Here is a 22639-nt window from a genome sequence, read left to right as displayed (position 1 = left end):
TCTGACATGATTCATTTTCATTTCTGCCAATGGCATATAACAACCATGTTAGAAAGGTCACCAAGGCTGCCATTGCATATAGTTTGATATAAATCCATTTGGGTATCATGCCTTTCAAGCATTTCAGATTTATCACATTTTGAAATAATGATAAGAACATTAAACAGAAAGGAAACAACATATATGGTCAAAAGGAAAATTCTCTTGGTAGACTGGGCTGAACATTGTCAAAAAGTTTGAATACTTGGTCTGTTCTATCTTCTCAGAGATTTTTCTGGAGCAAAATCATTTTCTTTGCAGCTTTTTAATTTAGATAACATTCCCTAGATATATGGAGTCTAATATTTTTCCTCCATCTTACTTAGGTTTCAGTAGATTTATTGAATCTAAATTTACTTTGGTTAGGCCCCTTTAAATCAGCGGAATAAATTAACACTGGATTTCAATTGTACATGACTAAGCTTAAGTCTAATACACTTTTTTTTTTTTTTGGTAATAATACTTCCCCATAAACCTGCGTTTATTTGGGCTTTTACCACAGCCTTCAAAAACAGTATCAGCTAAATAATATTGTTTGTAACCTAATATTTAAACATAATGCTGAATGTTCTGGAGTTCTTTAACTATATACTGTTGCAATACTTTTCTTTCTTCATGAACTCCATTTTAGTTCATTGATGATGAAGGAGATAGATGATAGGTAGGTAGGTAGTAATCTTTAAAAAACGATTTACATGCATATTCTTACCTAATCCAGTATAGCAGTACTATAGAATTTTTAAAAAGGATTTTGATATCAGTAGTAAAAACTAGTACAGATAGTCTTCAACTTACAAGCACAACTGAGCCCAAAATTTCTGTTGCTAAGTGAGAGTTGTTGAGTGAATTTTGCTCCATTTTACGACTTTCCTTGCCACAGTTGTTAAGTGAATCCCTGCAAGGGTTAAGTTAGTAACACGATTGTGAAGTGAATCTGACTTCTTTATTGACTTTGCTTGTCAGAGGGTTGTAAAAGGATCACACGACCCTGGGATACTGCAACAGTCATAAATACGAGTCTGTTGCCAAGCATCTGAATTTTGATTGCACAACCATGGGGATACTGCAAAGGTCACAAGTGTGAAAATAGTCATACGTCACTTTTTTTAGTGCCATTGTAATTTCAAGTAGTCACTAAACAAACTGTAGTAACTTGAGGATTACCTGTGCAAACTGAACTAAGAGAAAGAGAATAGAAAAATGTAAGAAAAAGAAAAAATATAAAAAGGAGGAAAAAAAATAAACATCATGGTTACTTCCAACCTTAATCACAATAAATATAAACAAATTTCACAAGTTTTCACCTTCTATAAGGTTCAAACAGACATATCTTTATCCCATATTCCAAACTTTATCTGTACAGTAAGTATATCTATGAAACATAAACTGTTCAATCCTGGTGTCAGCAAAAAATCCACAAAGAGTTGCCAGAACTTTGCAACCAAAGATCTTGTTTTAATTCTGATCAGATACTTTATATTCCTTTACTTTACTTCTAACAGTTTTAATCTTTAATTCAATTAAATTTTGTGGTAGGATTTAGTTTCTCTTCAGTTCTTCTTTATCCCATTGCATAGATTTCTTCCAGGTTTTAACAAGTCTCTTTTGTAGATACAATAAGAAAACATTTTTCAGGCTATTTTCTTGGTTTATCATTTGTATTTCCCTTTTAATTTTTAAAACTTCAGGGAGTTTATTTTGTACATCCAGTATCCTTTTCCAAATCATTCTCTTCACTTCTCATTTGTAGTTCCATTTCTCTGTGTCTTGTCAAATAAAATTTGTTTTACATCTGTCATTTCTTCATTAACATACTTTAGACATAGTTTATCCATAGAAGCAGGCATCATTAAAGTGCTGATATTGTGGTTGCTAATTTTTGGTTCCATTCTTCAAAACTCTTCTTTAATATTTCTGATATTATAATGTTTTCTATCATTTTCTAAGTCCTAATATTAACTGAGATCAAGAACATGCTTGCACTTTTTCCCTTTCTGTTTAGAAACTTTAATCTCCTCTGATCTCCTATTTTTTTAAAATTTTGCTGTTATAACTTGCAATAGCCAGGATAGCCAAAATCAATCTATAGAAGCTATCTATTTTTATTGTTAATTCCAAAATTCCAAAATATTCCAAATGTTTCTGGACCCTTAATCCATTTATAACTTCCTGAGATCAAAATCATATTTAGGTTTTTGCTGTTCAAATTCTTTAAGCTTATACTATTTTTTTGTTGTTGTTCAGCGTTGAAGATAAAACTCACCTTTCCAACTTATCATTCTGATGGTTAACTGACAATATGATTTAAGAAGGTTAATAGGCAATGTTTGAAAGTGTTTAGAAAGTAAGGTTTGTGAACAGTGTCTTATAAAAGATTCAAGGTGTTGGTTACCACCTTTAAAGCGCTCCATGGCATAGGACCCGGGTACCTTCGAGACCGTCTTCTGCCACCAATAGCCTCCCACCGACCAGTCTGCTCCCACAGAGAGGGTCTCCTCAGGGTGCCATCGGCCAAGTTATGTCGGCTGGCGACACCCAGGGGGAGGGCCTTCTCTGTGGGAGCCCCAGCCCTGTGGAATGAACTGCCCCCGGAAATACATAAGATCTCCGACCTCCGGGTGTTTCGCTGCGCACTGAAGACCCTGTTGTTCCACCAGGCCGGGCTATCAACATAATAGTTTTAAATTGGGGTATTCTAAATTTCTGGGGTTTTAATTGAGCCAAATTTATTTAATCATTTTAAATTTTAATTGCTATTTTGTCTTGTGTTTTTAAATAGGCTGTACACCGCCCTGAGTCCTTCGGGAGAAAGGCGGTATAGAAATAAAATAATAATAATAATAATAATAATAATAATAATAATAATAATAATAATTATTATTATTATTATTATTATTATTATTATTATTATTATTATTATTATTATTATTATTATTATTATTATTATAAAAGAAAACATGATAAATTCTCCCTAATACCCTTTCATGTAAAAATAAATTTAATTTTGAACTTTTTCTGCTGTGTCCTAGTTACCACTTTAACTCAAACAGAAACGAAACATTAATGTTGCAGTCGATATTTAAATGATTCTTTTATCCATATAAGACAAAAAAATCATTATGTTTTTCTTTTTATTAAATAATGCCAAAACCTTCAACATTTCCAAATGCTTGCATTTATTCAGCCACTCAATAAGAGTCAAGGATAGGGTCAAACAGACGCAATAACTTTACCGTGAAAAATCAATACACGTTATATCAATTAATGCATTAACCTAGTGAACAGAGGTCCATAAAAATATTCTGAGTGTATAATGCATGCAGGCTCTAATATTCATTTCAACAGAAAAAGATTGTTGGGCAGACAAGGCTATATTCCCAAGTTCAAATGTTTTTCACATTTCTGGATGCAGCCACATGCTTTGTTAACAAGACTACACTTTATAATAGCTTGTATCGTATATAATTCAAGCAGTTCCAAGCATTCTTTATTTTGGGGTAATAGAAAAGTTACTGCAATTACAAAATTTTTATTTTTATGTTGTAGAGGAAACAAAGAGATGGGAACGAAATCAGAGAAACTAAATTCTGTTCAGCATCTTTGCTGCAGATCTATTTATGCTCTTGTTTGCGTTGCTTTAGGCCTTTCTCAAGATATTTCCTCCTCATGGTGGTTCACATTTTATAAAAGCACATTTTAAAATGCTACCAACTAAAACAGCACACAGCATAAAATGTTTGGAACCACAGTACCAGTGAAATTTTTAAAAAAACCAAGGATGTGATCGGTCTCATTCAAGACAATGATGAATCCGCATACAGACGGGAGGTTGAACAACTAGCCTTGTAGTGTGACTGGAACAATCTGGAACTGAACACACTCAAAACCGTAGAAATGGTGGTAGACTTTAAGAGAAACCCTTCCATACTTCCATCTCTCACAATACTAGACAACACAGTATCAACAGTAGAGACTTTCAAATTTCTAGGTTCTACCATATTGCAAGATTTAAAATGGACAGCTAACATCAAAAATGTCATCAAAAAAACACAACAAAGAATGTTCTTTCTGCGCCAACTCAGAAAGCTCAAACTGCCCAAGGAGCTGCTGATACAGTTCTACAGAGGAATTATTGAGTCTGTCATCTGCACCTCTATAACTGTCTGGTTTGGCTCTGCAACCCAACAAGACAGACATGGACTTCAGAGGATAATTAGAACTGCAGAAAAAACAATTGCTACCGACCTGCCTTCCATTGAGGACCTGTATACTGCACGACTCAAAAAGAGGGCTATTTACAGACCCCACACATCCTGGACATAAACTGTTTCAACTCCTTCCCTCAAAACGATGCTATAGAGCACTGCACACCAGAACAACTAGACACAAGAACAGTTTTTTCCCAAACGCCATCACTCTGCTAAACAAATAATTCCCTCAACACAGTCAAACTAGTTACTAAGTCAGCACTACTATTAATCTTCTCATCGTTCCCATCACCCATCTCCTTCCACTTATGACTGTATGATTGTAACTTTATTGCTTGTATCCTTACGATTTATACTGATATTGTTTCCTGGTTGCTTATTTGTACCCTATGACTATCATTAAGTGTTGTACCTTATGATTCTTGATAAACATATCTTTTTTTTATGTACACTGACAGCATATGCACCAAGACAAATTCCTTGTGTGTCCAATTATACTTGGCCAATAAAAAAAAAAATCTATTCTGTTCTATTCTATTCTATTCTATTCTATTCTATTCTATTCTATTCTATTCTATTCTATTCTATTCTATGCCTCAATATTGATTAAATCAATGCTTTCATAAAGCCAATCCATATTCATAGCATAATATGCAAATTTTTGAGTTTCACAAAACCTTTACTAGGCAAGTTAACAAAAAAGAGTAGTCATTTAAATGGTCTGGTCTCACAACTTTTCAATTATATAAGCTTGCTGAAGAGAATCATGCTTTTATGAGAGGGGTGGCTATATAAATATGATACATATTTTTAGCTGTAAACCATCCAGAATCACCCTGAAAGAGAGATGGGCGATACCTAAATTTGATAGATAAATACTTGAATGAATAAATAGAGAAAAGCTGTAGAATCTTTATTATCTCCAAACTTGGTGAAAAGTGCTTTCTACAGATTGTCCTACTGAAGCTGATCAGAATGGTGTGACTCAGAAGAAGAAAAAAAAGATATGTGTGTTTCTCCTAAAACATGTAAAACTGAATCCTAAATTCTTCCTTGAAGAAATCTTGACTTCAGCCTGCTGTCAAAACATCTTAAGTAAATGTTAATCTCACTCACACACACCATTTAAAAAATGAGAACAGAAGCAGGGTTGCCTTTACTTATTGTTTTGGCTCACTAGCGATACGGGGTAAGTTCAGTTATTTAAAGGTTTCAACACTCATCTTCAAGTAGTTAGGCATGTTTCAGGACTACCCACACCCCTTTGGTTAACCACCCATGCATTCTTAGACTAGTTGTCATACTAAAAGCAAACAAACATAGTCCCTGGCTGAAGAAAAATCTTACAAAACCAACTAGCAATTAAACATTTGGCACATTAAATACATAATAAAAATGTCTACATCTGTTATATTTTAGAGTTGTATGTCAAGATAGTCTGACTAGTTTAAGACTATTTGCTTGGACATCTCATTTGCTTAATAAGTATAACATAGGTAATGTTCAGCTTTCTAAACACTGATATTTTTTCTTTCTGACATTAAAGAAGTTACTCTAATATGTTGTAAATGTGTCAGGGATGTAAAAGATGTAATCAAGAGCTTTTCCAGAATGTTGACAGGGAAGATTTAAGTATAAAATTCTCATTCACCAGAAAAATTATTTGGGTTAAAAAAAAAAAAAAAGCAATATGAGTCAATAGAAGAAAATGAAAACATTGAGCAATCTTCCAAGAAATAGAACAATTGGTTAATAATACTTAACGTTCTTTGAAACTGAGAATTCTGCACATTGACCTAAAAAGATGCAAATGAAAGAACAGTGTTTGCTTTACAAGCTCCTCTATCAATGTTTTGCTTACTATCATCAGATGATAAGCAATAATGTCTCATTTCAATCAGCTTTATGGATGACACTTAAGAGAGGTAGGCCTAATATCCTAATGGTTCTCACTTCGGGGTCCTACTAGCAGAATGAGTAAAACTGTAGGGGTCGAGTGCCAACGTTCTTATATTGAAACCATGTAGTTATAATCAGACTGAATCTTTAATAAATCTAGAACATGCTTTGAAGAACTGGAAAAGAACTTTTAAACAAACAGACAAGCAATTTTCAGAACCAGAGATTTCTACCTTCATTGTTTGGGTTGGGTCTCAAAGTTGGTTTCTTCAACCTCCAGGCAACAGAAGCCAAGGACATGATGAACTAAGCAGGAACTTGGGACTTGTCAGTCAAGCATGTAGAGATTGGTATCTGTTTATTACAGCTCATCTGGGCGGGTTCTTACCTGGTAAAGCACCTTCTCTGACCAGATCTTGGGTAAGTTCTGAGAGATCAGCCCTAGTAAGAATTCCCTTAAAGTTCCTGGATTTTTTAAATTGAGGAACTGGAATGATTGTTCATTAAATAACAAGGCAATTATTAATTTTGACCCATGTTTGATAAAAACAAAATATACATTTCAAGGAGGTAATACAATTACCTTCAAGAGAAACATTTCAAAGCACCCATATTTGACTGTAAGCCCAATTAAATGAGAAGAAAAGTCTTCCAAATCTCTCTTAGTGTCATTCAGGAGAAACCAGCAGTCCTATACATCATCTTTTAATAGTTCAGAAGCTAGGGCAGTATACATGCAGGCTGTTGCAATTATTGGATTAAAAACTCAGATCAGATCAGGGAAATCAATTATTAATTGAATATTTACATGTTATTAAAACCTGTTGAAAAATATGAAGATCAACTGAAACACAATTTGAAATATAGCAAATCACACAAGAGCAATAATTGTATTAGAAATATTAATATTTCTTTCAAAAGGCTAAATGGCCCATTTTCTGACTTCAGGGAAAATGGAAATGACTTACAACTCCAAATAGACCATGTTCCCGTCTAGGAGTTTACCTTGAGTTCGTATCTATTATTTGCTCGTGTATTGTTGTGGTTGAAGCTGAAGTAGTCATTGACAGGAAGTACATTGTGACAGATAATTTTATGTACTATGCTTAGGTCAGACTGAAGTTGGTGTAGTTCTAAATTGTCTAAGCCCAAAATTTGAAGTCTGGTGGCATAAGGTATTTTATTGCGGTTAGAGGAATGGAGGACTCTACTTGTAAAATATCTCTGGACTCTCTCAATTGTATTTATGTCCAATATGCAGTGCGGGTTCCAGACAGATGAGCTATATTCAAGAATTGGTCTAGCAAATGTTTTGTATGCTCTAGTTAGTAGTATAACATTACCAGAGAAGAAGCTACGCAAAATTAGGTTAACAACTCTTAATGCTTTTTTGGCAATGTTATTACAGTGGGCTCGAGCACTTAGATCATTAGAAATGAGTACTGCAAGGTCCTTGACAGAATGAAGGTCATCTACAAGGTCATGTCCTTCTAATTTGAATTTTATTTTTATTTTATTTTTTAATTTGATTTATATGCTGCCCTTTTTTTTTTTAATTTGATTTATATGCCACCCTTCTCCAGAGACTCAGGGCAGTTTACAATGCGTTAAGCAATAGCCTTCATTCTTTTGTATATTTTATACAAAGTCAGCTTATTGCCCCCACAAACTGGGTCCTCATTTCACCTACCTTAGAAAGGATGGAAGGCTGAGTCAACCTTGAGCCTTGGAGAGATTCGAACCAGCAGAAATTGCAGGCAGCTGTGTTAATGACAGGGTGCACTAAACCACTGTACTATCAAGGCTCTTATGTTTATGCTCTTTATGTTTTGATTTTTTTTACCAATGTGCAAGACAGAGCATTTGTTGGTTGAGATTTGAAGTTGCCACTTGTTAGACCAATCTGACACATAGTCAAGGTCTTTTTGAAGGGTAGTTGCATTGTCGGTGGTGTTGAATAGTTTAGCATCATCAGCAAAGAGAAAACAGTTGCTTTTAATATGATCACAAAGTTGGTTTATGTAAGGTATGAAGAGTGTTAGACAGGGGCACTGCCTTGGGGAACACCGCTATTAACATGTACAGGATTTGATAGAGCACTTCCTATTTTGACCACTTGTTGTCTGTTTGACAGGAAAGCAGCTATCCATTTATGTAGGAGTCCAGAAATGCTATAGGATTTTAGTTTTAGAAGTAATTTGTCATGTACCACTGAATCAAAAGCTTTACAGAAGTCTATGTAACTGTGTCTATTGCTTTGCCCTGATCGAGATGTGTAGTCCATATGTTTTTGCAATATAGTAGTTGTAGATAATTTTTTCTGAATAATTTTTTTCTGAAACCGAATTGTTTGTAGAGGAACTTGGTCAAGTTTCTGAATTTTGCTTCACTGTGAAATTCCAGACACTCTGTTTAGGAAACATTGCAATGGTGGTTTGGATTTGTTGGATCATTGTTATCAAATCCGATTGTTATCAAATCCGATAGATAACACTATCAACACATTGATAGTGTTATCAATGGACATTAATGCAATTATACAAATACATTCCTTTTCATGGTTATCTTGGTCAAAGGAAATATCAGGATCTGAGAGCATTGCAAAACCAGTCTTTCAGAACAAATGCATAGGACGTTTCCCAACACAATCCCAGTTCCAGACCTCAAGCTTGATTTAATACAACCAGACTCATCACCCTATCTTATAGATCCATTTCTACTTTGTTGCTCTAATCCAGCCCATTATGGAATCTAGGCACCTTTAAGGCTATTCATAATTTCTTTGCAGATGGATGAAAAAGAGTTAGGCCTAGTAATTCTACATGCAGCTATGATCATAAGATTGAAGCTCACCTGTGACATGTAAAAAGGGTAAAGCTGATAATTTTTATTTTTTGACTCCCCCCCATATACACATACACCCTGTATACTTGTGGTATAATCAAGAGTTATCTGATTAGAAATTCCAATTCATTTCAAGCTTATTTTGGAGGTGGATAAATATTCTTAGGATTTTGCTGCATCCATTGTCAATATGACAACCATTGTCAATATGGATTTATATTCATGTTTGTTCCTATATTGAAGTTGCCACATTTTTTTATCTGCTCTTTTTCTGGTAGCAGTTAGTATCGTAAACCATGACTCAGAGAACAAATTGGTCATGAACAAGAAAAACTTTACATAACTCTAACATATGACATTCTACCTGATGAGTTACGACTCTAAAAAATACATTAGCAAAACTTCTCCATCCATAATTACAGAATGAACATTTATCTCGTTGCAGAGTTAGCAGAGTTTCTGTTTTCTTTTAAAATTCTCTGTAAAAGTAACAATAATCTCTCTATTTTCTTACAACACTCACCTCAAGTTCTCTTAGTTTTACAGTTGCCTTGTTTCTTATTAGAGAATTTCAAGTTAACCCTTTGCTCACATTTTCCACTAGACATACTAATGATCTCTCTCTCTCTCTCTCTCTCTCTCTCTCTCTCTCTCTCTCTCTCTCTCTCTCTCTCTCTCTCGTCACTAATGAAAAACTGAGATTACATCTCAGAATATTTTGGATTCCATATACATTTGGCTGGGCCCTGCCTCAGACTTTTAAACAAGGGAGTGCCTTATCCTTATTAACAAATGTGTACATCTCTAAGTAAAGGTGACTCAGATAGAATTACAAGCTTAGCTCTGGATTTCTTAGGTTTGAGAGAGCTGAGGTCAAGTATTTATAAGTATTTCAACATAGCTCCTGTGGTTTATTTTCTTTGCAAATCTGTTCATCAGCCATTTCTGTTTATATAGCTGAATTAATTAAAGAAGTCAGCCACACCTAAGCCATCTGATGAGAGGTGACATGATTAGCTCTATCACTACTTGCCATAATCTGTACATGCCAGATAATAACACACATATTTATCAATGAAATATAAGTAAACAGTATGATAAAGACACAGTTGCAGAAGAGACTTAAAAACATACAGCAGTTTTTTTCTTCTTCTTGGATGTGTATCATCTTCAAACAATACTTGGAAATCTAGCTAACCATAATGAGCACAGAAAAAAAAAAATCAACCCAAAACAAAAACACATAACTAGAAACTAAAAGTCATTTTATACACATAGCATATCAGCCTTATAGTTAAGTGTTAATGTCTGTGGCTCATTATTAATGATTTTTTCCATGTACAAAGTCATCTCAAATGGCAACATTTGTTTGCCACTTGTACCTCATTGTGATTGTATAAAAAAATAAATAGATGATAGAGGTGGCAAACTGGGAAACGTAAGGCAGAGTTAAAGGATACCTCTCATCTGATACAGTTTTCTTTTTTCAGTCCCAGAATATTGAGAAATGGCATTTTGCTTCCTCTCCCCCAAAAAATATCTATAGTCTTTTGCCTTAAACTCTTCTGACTCTGAAAAATAAAAATAATTCTGAATATTTCAACTCCACCTCTTTTTACAATCATGTATCTTTGCCATACTCTTCCAGTTTTTGGAAGCAAAATGCAGAAAAATCCTTGTTCGTGTGATAAGGTAATATTTCCTTCCCACCAAATTCAGAATGAAATATAAATGTGTCACAGCTTTTCAAAACATATGTGCACTTCTGAAGGAAAGTGGCTCTTTTTTAAAAAAAAAAAAGTTATTTCCTTGGTGTTTCAAATATAAAATTCAAACTAGATTTGGAGCAAGGAGATGGGGAGGCCATGGGTGTCCTCAGAAGGGGTCAGAAAATCAAGATGCCAGCCATGATTTGATCATGTGGTCAAGTTTATCTCTTGACTTTTTTGTTACTTCCCCCCTGCAGATGTCCATAAAGGAAAGAACATAAATCAGATCAATAGATGACAAGTCTCAAGCCTCCTCTGCTGAAATTTTTTTGATCAAGACAATCCTGCCTGAAGTTTAGTTTCTATCAGAACAAGTCCCAAATTCATGCAGAATTATTACCGATTTAAGTTGAGCCAAAGAACTAATCTTGCATATGGAAAAAGACATTAAAAATCTAAATCTGGGGATTTGATACATAGGAAGGAAGGAGAATGCTGTTCAATTTGTGTTTGAAATGAACTGGTTTAATTTACACACCGCAGGTGGATTCTAGGATTGGAAGCAATTCATTTATGAACTTTTCTGGATTTTGGTGCTGAACTCAGCAAAAAAATTTGTATATTTTGAGGAAGGAGATGAAAGAAACTGTTCTAGGAGAAGCTACTGATAGTCTGAATATGAATCTTGTTATGGTTTAATTTACAAAAATGGAACGGCTTGAATTTATGACTGTACACACACAAAGCCCAACTCCACCCAGAGACAGACGGCTCTGTCCTTCCCTGTTGTCTCTGTTTCATTTTTTCCACAGTTTTTCTTCTCTCACAATTGCAGCTGCCAGTGTTTAAAAATATCTCAGAGCAGGTTATGTAGTAATTGTGATGCTATCAAGATGTATTTCACCTCAGGGGATTTCTGCTGAGGTTTTTCTTTTCTTTTTTTCTTTTTTAAGTTTTAGTCTGCACGAATGTGACCCAGGGAGAGATTTTATAAGCAAACAAGCTGGATGGCATTTAAGAAAAAAACTCAAACCAAACCAGGAAGGTGTAAAGATAATGAAACAAAAAGCCCCGTGACACATTTTAGGGTAGTTCTACTCTTTAAAAGCTCAGTGACAATATTTATCTTTTTAAAAATGAAGTAGAAAAAATACCAGACAAAACCCAAATCACCATGTCAACAATTATAGAGACATCAGTTCGGCAAATTGGTTTTTCTCCCCAATGTAAGTAATTACAATAATAAGACATTCTTTTTGTACATACGGGTTGGCTTATGTTCTGACCCTATCTTCTAAGTCTACTTTCCTGGAAGTTGTTCTCCCACCCCCAGTTAAATCCATGAGAGGAACTTTGAAGGAGCATTGAAGAAATACCATCAGGCCAGGATACAAACACCAGGATGATGATTTTTTTGGACTGTCTGAAGAAAATTGTGAAGAGGCAAAATATGCTGGCAATGAACTAGATTTCACCTCTGCAACCTCCTTTTAGATAGCCAGATGAAGTTGGAGTCAGGGCTGTTGCCCTTAAGGGATTGTGCAGAAAGTGATGCAAAACCTTGGGTTTGTCTGTTTTTCATCGCTTGCTCTTGACAGATCTGAAATTGGCAGCATATCATCATTTCTATGTCCTGGCAGTTAATGGGCACCAGAACTATTTTCAGCCACTGACAGCTAGAGTTCCCTCTCTTTGGGCAATTTTTATCCCTGATTACGTCCTTGCATTCCTTTCTAACAAATAATATTGCTGTGCTTATTAATGAAATGTATGGATGATTTAAGACTCTGAACATTAAAAGGATATGGGCATGTACTGTGTTTCCCCAAAAATAAGATCCTATCTTATATTTTTTTGAATCCTGAAATAAGCGCTTGGCCTTATTGCCATGCACTCAAAAACCCAATAATAGCCCAAAAGCCCAATTGGGCTTATTATCAGGGGAGGTCTTATTTTGGGGGAAAGACGGTAGTTTACAAAGTATGTTATAAATGCAAAAAGGCCCAAAGAACTGCAGCACAGAATAGGCCTTGCCAATCAAGTTATCACAATCTAAACACAAGTGATGACATTTTATTTTTAACTTCAGCTTAGTCATATTTTTTGGTGGGGATAATTAGATTTGCATGCCTATTTTTAATTTTGGTTTCACCCCTTTGGATTGGAGTATGGGGCAACTGGGGGTAGCATCACTACAGACAGTTTGGGGGGGTTGTGTGGTTGTGGGATAGGTATGTGAAAAACTTCTAAGAGGACAAAGATGTGTCATCAGCTGAATATCAGAAATAAGGAGGTCAAATTAATTTTCATGACATGATGAGATGAGAGAATCAATTTAGCCCCACACCAAATCAGGTTGATCTGAGATTAAATCTAGACCATTATAGGTTAGATAGTGGCTTGTTTGCATACAGTAATTTAGAGAGTTCTCCTGACACAATTACAATTACCCCTGTGATTCAGTTAATCGTGTCATGCACATACAACTAGTCTACATGTGAATTCATTTCTTGAATTTCTTTTTTCAAAACATGTTCCCTAAAGGAACATTCCACTACTTTTTTCCCCTTCTTTCTTAAAATAACAATACTATACTATTAGGCCTGAAAGTTTAGATAACAACTCAATCATCTTGTTCTCAGAGAAACTGAAATAATCATAAGTCTATACTTTCTTGTTATAAGTACATACGATACAGTAAATTCCATTGATGTCAGATGGGCTTAACTCTGTGTGTTCATGTACAGATTTGCATTATAAGAAATGTAAGCAACTTCTAAAATCCAAGAATGAAAGGTTTTCTCAGATTCCTTAACAGAGGAATTCCAAAGGAAGGATTCCATTGTATATAAAAGCTATTTCTAAACGCAAAGATGTGTGAAATAAAGCTTGGTCCAAATGAACCTAAAGTACAGAAACAAACTTCCAGGAATGCTTTCCTACATTACAATTTACAGCGAAATCTTTGCACTTGACTTCTTTCACAAACTGGGTGGAGCAGAAAGGGGAAATTTATTATCTGCAAACCAAGCCTTGTTTACAAAACCTTATGATACAGAAGCTGGAAAGCAATCTGAAGATTATTTCAGACCTTGAATCAAAAAAGAACATTCTCCATTTGACAGACAGAAAGATCTGGAAGGCAGAGGCAGAAGTAGAAAGGGAAAAGCTGAAACTACATTTTAATAAAGGTCATTCACTTCCCACTAAAACCAAAAAACAGAGATGTAGATTAAGTCAATTTCTCTATAAATGCTACTTATTCTAACCTCAGTATTACAGTTATTCTGAGGCATTCATAGTCTTAATTTGCTTATAATCAGTTATCACGATAGTCTACTAGACAAAATTAACGTTTGAATAATAATGACAATGAAGTATCAGATAAATAGGCTAATTATACCTGAAATATGGGATGTGCTATTAAAGAAAGCTCTTTCTCCAGTTCTGACAAAATTAAACGAAGTATGCTAAATCAAATGTGCATGTTGATTTTGTTGCACTGTATACAGCATCTCTGCTAGAAGAATTTGTTTTAAAATATATGTTGATCTGTGTGCTATTGGTTCTACTGGTAGCATCTTGGAACTGTAGCAAACTATGCAACTGGTACAGGCAATACTCTTTCAAAACCTGCAGTGAAAAAGGGTGGCGCCAAGAAATGTCTAAACTGTGTTGAAAGCAAATGTCAAGATGATGAAGGATGTCTTATTTTTTTACAGCCCCAAATTAGTTTACAATGCCAGTCATTGGCACACATACACACGTATGTGTGAGAACTCATAAGCAATCAAAAATGGATTGTCCTACTGCCAGTCCTCTCTCAATTATTTTCTTCCAGACACACGTGCACGCGCACGCACACACACACACACATACATACATGTTCTCTGTATTTTGTGCAGATTTGACTGCAATAGGCACAGGTAAATGCAATGCTCTCTTAGGTGGGTGTTGAGTACCTGAGAAGTAACTTTGGCTGAAAGGCAGGTAAAAACCTGTTTCGTCTTGTATCCAGGATTCGAGTATTTACCTGTCAAAAGCTCTGCATTTTTAGGCCCACGCATTTACCCTGCAACACATTGCAGAATTTAATGGATTCATATTTTCGCTGTACCCCCTGCTCCACCTTCCTTTTTCCATCCATCCCAACCTGAAAGCCTCTCTTCTTCCTCCAGGTTATAGAGTAAAATGAATAAAATGGATCTACAACATTACTTGGGGGAATTCCCACTGCAAAGTACTAATATATTAATGGTAATAGAATAAACAATTATAAATGGGCTCCTCAAAGTGGAGAGTATCTTGTCTAATTTTTGTCTGGCATGGTATAGTCTCCTGCTTGTGCAGGGGGTTGGGCTAAAAGACCTCCAAAGACCCTTCCAACTCCATTCTTCTGTTTCAGTTATTCCATTCCTTTCACATTTATGTCCTGATTTTCCTTTCCTACCTCCAATAATCTGCTTTTACTCCCAACAAGCTCCCAAAATCTTCTGCATTAAAATCTTTTTGTAATATTAGGGTGTTTTTTTTTTTATCCTGAAGGCTTCCAGAAAGATTTTGCAAGAGTTCCTCTAAGCCTGCAGAGGTGTTTGGTTGTGCACTGAGGATTGCAAGAACCCAAAATCAGTAGGCATCAGGGAATGTAGTTAAATCCATCTTAAAGACTAAACCCACTTAGTCCAAATGCTTAAAGAGCGAGCATTTGGACTAGACTAGAATCTGGTGAGGGAGACTTTTAGAGAGAAAACAGTCTAGAATTGTGATGCCAAACCATTTCGGCAACGAGTGCCCAAAATGTAACGCATGTGAATGCGCGTGCATGTGCGAATGTGCGCATGCCTGAGAGCCGGAAACCCCAAAGACTAGCTGGCTGGTGCATGCAGGCTTGTTTTTTGGCCATTTTTCTGAAAAGGGCCCAAAAAAACAGTCTGAAAATGGCCCAAAAAATGGCCTGAATAAAGGCCCGAAAAATGGCTTAAAAATGGCCCAAAAATGGCCTGAAAACAGCCCAAAAAACAGCCCGTTTTCAGGCCGTTTTCTGGTGCTCTGGTGCCCACGAAGACCAGCTGGCTGGAAACCAGAAGAGCAGCTGGCAACAGCTTGCATGCCCACAGAGAGGTCCCACCGGAAGTTGGCAAACAGGCTGTTTCTGGCCTCTGGAGTGCCTCCGGGAGGGGAAGGTTGTTTTTGCCCTCCCCAGACTCTTAGAAAGGCTCTGGAGGCTAGGGAGAGAGAAAAACAGGCCTTCTCCACCAACCCCTGAGGTCCTCCAGAGGCAGGAAACAGACTGTTTCCCTACTTCTGGTGGGCCCAGAAGGCCTAAAAATCAGCTGGCCGGCGCACACCTGCATGCCAGAGCTGAGCTCGTGCGCCCACCGATATGGCTATGCCTGCCACCTGTGGCACGTATTCCATAGGTTCGCCATCACGGATCTAGAGGATTCTTTTTTCTGAATATTGTGAACCATGGTCCTTTATTTTGGAGGAAAACACCCAGATTATTTCCACAACGGTAACAATGTTTAATGTTATTTGCATGCAAAACCAATGGAAGTGGAATTCTTTTTAGTATTGGCTGTAATCACAACTTTTTGGAGTTCAAAGCTAGCATCCAATTCAAAAACCGAAAGCTCAAAAGAAATAATGCATTCTTGGTCTGATACTAAGAGTTCTTCCTCTATTTATAATGAGCCGCGGTGGCGCAGTGGTTAGAGTGCAGTACTGCAGGTTACTTCTGCTGATCACCAGCTGCCAGCAGTTTGGCAGATCGAATCTCACCAGGCTCAAGGTTGACTCAGCCTCCCATCCTTCTGAGGTTGGTAAAATGAGGACCCAGATTGTTGGGGGCAATATGCTGACTCTGTAAACCACTTAGAGAGGCTGTAAAAGCACTATGAAGTGGTATATAAGTCTAAGTGCTAATGCTATTGCTATTTATCCAGTTTAGCAAGAGATTTTGAAATATTTCTTTAGCATATTTGATGTTAGTCTAATTGGAAGTTCTGGCAATTCCTTAGAAGTACCAGTAGTTTCACTGCAATCAGTGAAGCTTATTTCTAGAGAAAGAGGCTGATGATGAATAGATATGTAGCCTTTGAGAGACAAATCTTCAACAGTTACTTAAGGGTAAGCCCCATTAAGCACAGGGAATTTACTTTGACAACCATGTAACTATCCTGGCAAGATTTATGTACACTGTCACTACTCACGTGACTTTGGATCTTGTAGGAGTACAACACACCCTTCAGGAAGTAATTATACAGCTTCAAGCTTATTGAGACTCCTGAAGAACTTGTCCTTATTATGGAAGTAGCTGGCACCCATTATGATGGATAAGCAACTACATTTTGGATTAAAATTTCCAAACTTCTTGAGTATTAGACATGATTATTGTGGCTTAAGAGAGATGGAATCTTCAGAGTATCTAAATTTGCATTGTATCTCTCTTGTTTGGTGATTCAATCTACAGAAAAAAAGAGGACAGAGTAATAAGATAATGGAAAAAGCAAGGGGAAAGTGGGAAAAAATCTGAATGAATCTAATCTGGAAGGAGTTGAGGAAACTATTATATTAGATAACACAAATGGGAATGGGTGGAAATGAGATGATAAAGAATAGGCTTGAGAAAAAATGCCGATGGAAGAAAAGGGCACAAATGAAACTACCAGAAGAGAAAGTACATATTCTGTATGAAAAATACTGTATAGGATAATCTCCAAAAAAATTAAAAATGAATGGGAAGTAGAGTGTAAGGAAACATAATATGATTTGTATGGCTGGCCATTTCATTTAGACAATACTGGATGACTCACAATAGGTTAAAAACCATCCAATAAGAACAAGTTAAAACTAATATACAAACCTATTAAAACTGTTCATAATTAATTTTTAAAAAACAGAACATCGCAATCAGCAGTAGAATTCTTTCTACATCAATTCAACACAGCCATTGTAAGAGCTCCCCATCATTTCCAGACTCCTAGGCATGGTGGCAAAGCCATGTCATCAAGACCTTTCTAAAGTCCGGGAAGCTTGAAGCCAATCTAAGGTTGGGAAGGATGATGTTCTACAGCAGTGTTTCCCAAACTTAGGAACTTCAAGATGTATGGACTTCAACTCCCAAAATCCACAGCCAGCCATGCTGGATGGGGAATTCTGGGAGTTGAAGTCCACACTTCTTAAAGTTCCCAAGTTTGGGAAACACTGTTCTACAGGACAGGACCATGGAGATGATACTTTTCGCAGAAGAGACCTAACTCTCCTGCCAGTCCTGACGGGACGGGTAGCTATAACCAAAGAGAGGTAGCCTTTCAAATAACCCATTCCCATGTCATATAGGGCTAGAGATATGACAGTAATATGTCGAATATGCTACAAATGTTAGTATTTAAAAATGATGAAAAGCAAATCAAAAATACGAGAGCAATGAAAAATATAAAACTGCAAGTTTAGAAGATGCAACTGGAAAAATACTAAAATAAAGATGTGATTTGCTTATGAATTTGCTATAGAGTGGATTCATTTGTTGAGTCTGCCTAGGAAGGCACTGTGCAGAATTCTAATCGAAAGGACACAAGAAGTGACAATGAAAAAATTTGGAATCTGCCGTTTAGCTTTGTGCTAGACAGAGGTGGTCTAATCACAATTTTGCTTTTAGACAAATTGAGAAATATATGAATGGGGGAAGAAACTTTTATTGTTCGTCTGTTGATTTGAGAAAATGTTTGACAGATTTGAGTTAGGACATATTTTGAACAAATATAGAATCGAAGATTGCGTAGTTATTTAAGATGTTTACGAAATTTATAAATCTATAAGGAAAACTTTCAGCATCATATACTGAATATGTTTGCTGGCATGTGAATGCACATGCATTCTTGTGTGTTGATTATGATGTTATTGGCTGAGTATACATATAATTTGCAAAAAATGTTAGCTAGGCTGTTTAATGAGCTAATAGTATGGGTATGAAAATTAACTCAAGATAGTTGAGTTTTAACAGACAAATGGAGTGATTGATTGCAGATTATTTTCTAAAGCAAATGTATGATTTTGTGTATTTCAGTACATTGTTTACTTAAAGAAAATGTGTGGAGAATTTTTAAGAAGCATAAATGTGGATAAATAGTTAAATTATCTATGGTCTGTTGTGGGGAATGAATATTTCTTGAAAGAAAATGAAAATGGTGGCGTATAACAGGTGAGTTTCTGCTCCTTTTCTGATATGAAAATACACATTAATTATATTAAGATACATCTAGAAATTGAATGCAAGTGGAATGGTTTACATATGAAGTATATATGACAAGAACAAGACAATATGAGGTCAAAGTTGAATGGGTGCTGAATGAATAGGATTTGAATAAAAATGAATTATCAGTATTGAGGTATTTTTGTCATAGAGAGAAAAATAAGTGAGGGTCAAACTGCAAAACACATTTATGAAGAAAGTGAGAATGATCAAGAGGAAAGGGGTGGATCAAGAAAGTCATGGCTAGGTAGAATTCAGATTTTAAATAAAAGAGATGAGAAATTAATAGAAGAAAGGGCCTGGAATAAATTAGTGTATGATATGGAAAAAGTATGGATGGTTTGCAAGGTTGAATAGCTACCCAGATACATTGACAATGATATTAATATAAATAAGAATTAGCTGCATTCTCTTTCTTATCTCTTGCCTTTAATTTTTTTTAGCTTACCATTTCTTAATCTTTTTGTGCATTGGAAAACATTGCTTGCCGTGAAAGGAAATATCATGATGGGTTTGGGCATATGCAGGACTCAGAGACATCCAGAATATTTTCACATGGCCATAGATAGGTTTTACAGTTTACTGTTTTTATGTTTTCCTGGCAATGGAAAGAACTGAGTTCAACGGGAATTACTCTCTAGCAAATATGTATAAAATTGTCATCTTAAAAATGATTTTATGACAGATGTATAATCTAAGAATCTTTCAGAACGTCTTGTTCAAAAATGACTGGATGAAAGACAGATTTCTTAGATAAGAAACAGGCTTCGGTATTCATTCAGAGGAACAACTTGGTGTACATTCTAATAGAAGCAGCAAAGAAAACCGCTGTCACTCAAATCTTGTACAAACAAGACAGATTATGTTTATGTAGGACTTGGGTGTGTACTGTCAGCTACCACTAACTGGTTTGCACATAAGGCCATCCAAAAGGAACAGGCAACTCTTACTCTTAATCATCCATATTTTATTTGGAGCAGAGAAATTCCAAAGTTCTTTATATAAGCAAAGACATTCAGTTGGTACATAGCTATATACCTATACCAGCACTTCTAGGCATCACCAGCATAAATATATAAGATACGTTAGGTAAGAAACTCATCAAATAACAAAGGAAAGATAATATGGAAAAATCAGATGGTAAAAGCAATCATAAAGTAGAGCTGCAGTGGAAGTACACTAATTTACCCAAGGAGGCAGGTAAAGGGAGTTTTATTTAGTGACTGTGTTATAGTCTAAAATCTAACACAATGACTAGTTGTACTAATATATTTTTCAGTTTCTGTCTACTATCTCTTTCTTGTTCTCATCTGAAAAGAGAGGACGCGCAACTTGGGTGTCCTCCTGGATACACGGCTGTCTCTGGAAGAACACCTGACAGCTGTGGCCAGGGGACTTTTTATCAGGTCCGCCTGATTCGCCAGTTGCGTCCCTTTCTGGATCGGGACTCCTTATGCACGGTCACTCATGCCCTTGTCACTTCTCGCCTGGACTATTGTAATGCTCTCTACATGGGCTCCCCTTGAAGAGCACCCGGAGGCTTCAACTGGTCCAGAATGCAGCCGCGCGGGTGGTTATGGGAGTGTCATGGTGCTCCCATGTAACACCTCTCCTGCACGAGCTGCACTGGCTTCTGGTGGTCTTCCAGGTGCGCTTCAAGGTACTGGTTACCACCTTTAGAGCGCTCCATGGCTTAGGACCTGGGTATTTACGAGACCGTCTTCAGCCACCAATAGCCTCCCACCGGCCAGTACGCTCCCACAGAGAGGGGCTCCTCAGGGTGCCGTCGGTCAAGCAGTGTCGGCTGGCGGTCCCCAGGGGGAGAGCTTCTCTGTGGGGGCACCTGCCCTTTGGAACGAACTCCCCCTGGAGATACGGAGGATTCCTGATGTATGCACTTTCCACCGCGCCCTCAAGACTTTTTTATTCCAACAAGCTGGGCTGGCCTAACTCTTTTAATTGCTAATTTTAATTCGTTTTTTAAAAAGGGGGTGTTTTAATGCGTAAGGGCTAAATTCATTTAATATGTTTTAAATTGTTTTTAAATTTTATATATTGTTATGTGTTTTATCTGGCTGTTCACCTCCCTGAATCCTTCAGGAGAAGGGCGATATATAAATCTAATAAATACAAATACAAATACAAAATTCATGTAACACAATGGAAGTGTGGATTTTACTAAGCTTTATTCCAATAGTCTTGAAAATAAGCAAGAGGAAATTTTGCCTTAGCAGAAACAGTGCTACTATTAAAAATAAATGTTTCACAAAGTCTTTTATTACTTCTGAATCTTCTTTTGTTGTGTTATAGTCATCACCATAATCCAAGAAATGTCACTGCCTTAAATTGTGCCCATTTCCTTTTCCAAACAACCATTTAACAATTCTGTCTATACTACTCAGCAATGTCTCTACCACTCAGCAAAATTTCCTTTTATGCTCTGGGAATTTTTAAATGACTCTAATTTATTCCATAAAATTAATATCTGAGACTAAGAAGCTGCGGTTTATAGATGTATTTAGGTGAAAGCAAAATCTTCTCCCTCATTGATTTCTTTTGATATCTATTGCACAGATGTTCTGTTAAAATGATTAAATAAAAAGTACTATAGGCGTAATTTCTCACCCAGTGTTATCAAATCTCCTTGGTTCCTTTGGCAAGCATCTGGGAGCAGGCCAGTGGAAGATATTCCCAGCATTTGCTAAAGGCTCTGGCAAGCACTGCCAGCCTCTTCCAAATTACAACTGGAAGAAGATGAAGCGCACATACCATGGGCTTTGGCCAATACTGCGAATTTATTCAAATGAGTCAAATGGTCTTTCTTTAGCAAAGAAAGTCTCCATGGGGTGCAGCAATTCTAAATACAAGAAATAATATATTACCTCCATGGCCTTAATCGCTTTACTGAAATAAATCAATCTCACTTTGCATAGCAAAGGTAAAGGTTCCCCCGCATATGCGTGCTACTCGTTTCCAGCTCTAGGGGCGGTGCTCATCTCCGTTTCTAAGCCGAGGAGCCAGCGCTGTCCGAAGATGTCTCTGTGGTCATGTGGTTGGCATGACTAAATGCCGAAGGCGCACAGAGCACTGTTACCTTCCCACCAAACTGGTCCCTATTTTACTACTTGCATTTTTTATGTTCTTTTGAACTGCTAGGTTGGCAGAAGCTGGGACAAGTAATGGGAGCTCACTCCGTTACGTGGTGCTAGGGATTCGAACTGCTGAACTGCCGACCTTCTGATTGACAAGCTCAGCATCTTCATCACTGAGCCACCACGTCCCTCTCACTTCACATAGATGAAAATAAATTCACTTCCTAGCAGTTATGTATAGGATTTAATATTTCTCTTCATAGAGGCCAGGGTCATGTTCATGGATCTCTCTGGGATGCTGCCAAATACAGTTCTTTCTGGGATAAGGGTTAAATGAACTCCTCTGCTCAGTCCTTCCAAAGTTGTACATAGCCCAAGACTAGAATCGGTGGAAATAGGAATGTTTTGAGCTCCAAAAATATACACACTTCTCACTAAATAATTTTAGAGGAACATTTGCAGTGCAGGTATAAAACTCTGATGCTGTCATTCCATAAGTAATTGTCTCCCAACAAGCAGCTGTCTTTCCATTTTCAGTTTGCTCATCTTGGGACTTTATAAACAATGAGAGGTTTAAAAAGTCAAGTCTTTCCT

The sequence above is a fragment of the Pantherophis guttatus genome, chromosome 3 (assembly GCF_059756535.1).
Source record: "Pantherophis guttatus breed Tessera chromosome 3, ASM5975653v1, whole genome shotgun sequence".
NCBI classification, from domain to species: domain Eukaryota; kingdom Metazoa; phylum Chordata; class Lepidosauria; order Squamata; family Colubridae; genus Pantherophis; species Pantherophis guttatus.
Note: the sequence above shows the minus strand (reverse complement) of the source record.